The sequence below is a fragment of the Condylura cristata genome, unplaced genomic scaffold, assembly GCF_000260355.1.
Source record: "Condylura cristata isolate star-nosed mole 26May11 unplaced genomic scaffold, ConCri1.0 scaffold00008, whole genome shotgun sequence".
Classification (NCBI taxonomy): domain Eukaryota; kingdom Metazoa; phylum Chordata; class Mammalia; order Eulipotyphla; family Talpidae; genus Condylura; species Condylura cristata.
Window position 1 is genome coordinate 204,298 of NW_004567109.1, and position 3,439 is coordinate 207,736.

The window sequence follows — 3,439 nt, forward strand, 5'->3', positions numbered from 1 at the left end:
CAGCGGCAGCCCTGCGTTCCCAGGCGCCCTCAGAGCTGCGGCCCAGGTGCCAGCCCGGGGCTCGGGCCGAGGGGCCCCAGGTGCGTCCCACACTGTCCCTGGAACCGGATTTGGGGGTGCCTCGAGGAGAGACGGGGCTCGACAACATGCCGGGGAGCAAGCAAGGAGACAGAACCGAGGGCGGGGGGCAGACGGCTCCGCCGGGAGGGCCAAGGGGCGCAGGGGGCCCCACTAGCAGTGGGGGCCGGGGCTGTGGGAGCGAGGCCCTCCCCGCGGATCGGACCCCAGCTCCGGGCCCGTGCCTCGGCGAGCTCCCCGCTCTCGGCGAGGGACAGCCGGTCCTGGGGCTCGACCTCGCCGGGCAGGCCCCCCAGGGAGAAGCCGGGGCCCCCAGGGAGATGCCGGGGCCCCCCAGGGAGAAGCCGGGGCCCCCCAGGGAGAAGCCGGGGCCCCCCAGGGAGAAGCCGGCAGGAGCGCGCCCGCGGGCCACCACGTCCCCGCGCTGAGCCGGCCAAGGCCTGCCCAGACAGCGCCAGGCCGCACATGGCCAGCGGGCGCCTGTCCCCAGGCCGGCCCCTCCTGCTGGGGGCGAAGGGACAGCGAGGCGGAGAGCGGGCCGAGCTGGCTCCGGAAGCCGGAAGCCGGCAGCGTGTGAGGCCCCGGGGCTCTGGAGGCTCTCGGGCGGCTCCCACGTTGCAGTGCCCCCGGGGTCTGAATCCGGCCAGCGGGGCTCCGAGCCCCGCCTTGGGACTTCCCACCGGTCTCCGCACAGGGCCCCGAGGCCCCGAAGGGCGTGGCGGGGTGCGGGGCCCCTGAGAGCCGCCTCCCCTGCAGCCGCACAACGCCCAGGCCCTGGCACGGGTGTCGCCGGGCGCTGGCCGGCACCCACCACTCCCAGGGCTCCGCTGCCCGTGTGCTGGCGCCTTCCCCTCAGGCCCCCGCCCCGGCCCGCGCCTCTGGGCTGTGCCTGCTGTGCAGCACGCGGAGGGGCCGAGGGTCGGCAGGGCGGTTCACCGAATCAAGCCCAGCGCCCGGCCTCTGCCCCCGCCGCTTCCAGCCGACCCCCCGGTCACGAGCCCTCGCCCAGGCGCCGCATGGGGTGGCGCCCAAAGCCGCCCGGGGCACGAGGCTTGACCTGACGGAGACGGTCACGGGTGGCCACAGCGCGGGCGGCCAGGCCGGAGTCTGGGCTGAGCCGAGGGCTCCCCGGGCCTCTTCAGCGGGGTCTCCGGGGGCAGCCAGCGGGAGCCCGAGTCTGGCGATGGCGCCGCCTGAGGGGCTGCCCTGTCCAGCTGGACGGCCCCAGGGCCCCTCCCCGCAGGCCCCAGCCGGCCCCCCTCGCAGCGTCAGGCTGGCCCCTCGGAGGGACGAAACCCGCAGTGTGGCCGCAGAGCGCTGTGTGGGCAGCAGAGGCCCGGGCAGCCCCGGCGCCAGGGTCCTAAATCTCGGCCACTCAGACCAAGGTCACCCCCAGGAGCCTCGCTGGGCTTTGGCTCGGGGAGAAATGAAAGCGGTCAAGGCAGGCTGCGAGCCCAGAGCCACGCGCGTCTGGCCGGGCTCCCGCGGGGGTCCTCAGGGGGGCGCGCCCAGCCTGCCTCTCGGGACCGCTGCCTGCGGCTTCCCCGGTGGGCAGCGGGCAGGGGAGCGGGGCCGGGGACCCTCCTCTCCCCGCAGCATGGCTTTCTCCAGCCAGCATTCAAAATGGCGGTAAGAGCTCAGGGCCCAGGCAGGGCCAGAGGACGCTCCCCAGCGAAGACACGTGCACGGTCACCGCCGCTCGGCCCTGCCCCGGGCCGGGAGAGCCAGACCGGCGGAGCGGGCACCAGCCTGCCCCGAAGCTCCCTCAGGGCACAGGCCGCTACCGGAGTGGGGAGACTGCGCCCTCCCCTGCCGGCCTGCCCCTCCCCAAGGCCTCTGGCCCTGGCGCCTGGCCTGGCCCCAACCTGGACACTGGGGGGGGAGGGGTGCCAGCCGGAGGAGGCCGCAGCCGTGCGTCCCTGCGTGGGAGGGCTCTGGCCGGGTGAGCGCCCCCGAGAGTGTCCAGTCAAGGGGGCGCAGTGTCCGTCACCAGGACTCCGGGCTGCTTCCGGGAACACCCAGAGCGCCGGAGACCTGCCGCGTGCACCTGCTCGGGGCGGCAGAGGCCCTTGAGGAAGACCACCCCCCAGCGTGTGTCCCTGACGGTGCGCGCTGCTCCCCAAGGGCCTTGAGGACGGAGTGTGGCTGCGCCCCGCCAGGACGCCTCACGGTGCCTCGACAGGCCGGGGGCGGCTGAGGCGCCTCTCCGCAGCCCGAGCCGGAGCCCCATCGGGGTGGCCGGGGGCGGCTGAGGCTCCCAGGACGTTGGCGGCAAGGGTGGGCGGCTGTCGAGGGGGAGCACACAGGGTAGTGTTTCCAGGATTTTGGGGAGCGGGAATTGGGGGTAACTTCTAGTTCCAATAAAGGGCCGTCCCCACCTTTGTGAGTCCTGGGGGCCAGGCAGGGCAGCGCTCCCGCGTCTACCCCGTGGGGGCCACGTCTGGTCAGCGCCGCCTGTGCTCTGCCCCCCGCCTGCCCCCCAGGCCGCAGCCCCAGGCGCCCCAGGCCCCCGCAGGCCTCCTCGGGAAGGAGGCTGGTTCCCGTGGCTCCGCGCGTCCCTTCCTGAAACGCGTTTGCTTGAGCAGTGGCCGCCCTTAGACTGTCCAAGCCCTTGAATTTACGGCCTGGTAGTAACGGTGTCCGCGGCCGCAGGGGATAGGAAGCGGCCGACAAGCAGGCGCCTTGGTCAGCTCCGCGGCCCTGATGCCACCTGGGCTGGCCGCCGGCCGCCGGGCCAGGGTCACCTGAGGAGCTGGAGGGGGCCGCCGGCGGCTGAGGGGGAGGGCTCCCCCTGCCCCCCCACGTGTCTGCTTTCCCGGTGGCCTGGCGTGGGGGGACAGGCCCGCGGCCCCCCTTCTCGGCGGTGAGGAGGAGAAGTCTCTCCGCCATTTCACAGGTCGCTGCATCTTCCCGCACACAGAGGGCCTCGGGGACGGAGTCGGGCCGGGAGCGGCTTGGCCAGCCCCCGGGGGCTGCCTTGGCCTCTGCCCCCCGCCCCCCCCAAGCCCCTCCGCTTGCTCCTCCAGCCCAGGGGGTTCCTTGCCCATCCCCCCTTCTCCCCTAGGTGATTTAATGCGGCACCTGACATCAGCCCCCCCAAACAAGGAGGGACTCGGAGAAGCACCAAGATCTCCCCCACGCAGAGGCCGGGGCCAGTGCGGCCGCGTCCTCCGGACAGCCAGCAGCGCAGTGCCCCCCAGCGCCGTGAGCCGGCGTGGCTGGCCGGCAGCTGGCCCTGGTGTTATTTATGCATCAGCGCTGGGCCCACGCTCCCACGGCCGTTACAGGGCGGGGGCAGTGGGCAGTGGGCCGGCCAGGGGGCAGCCACACACCCGCCGGCACAGCCCGGCAAACTGGCCTC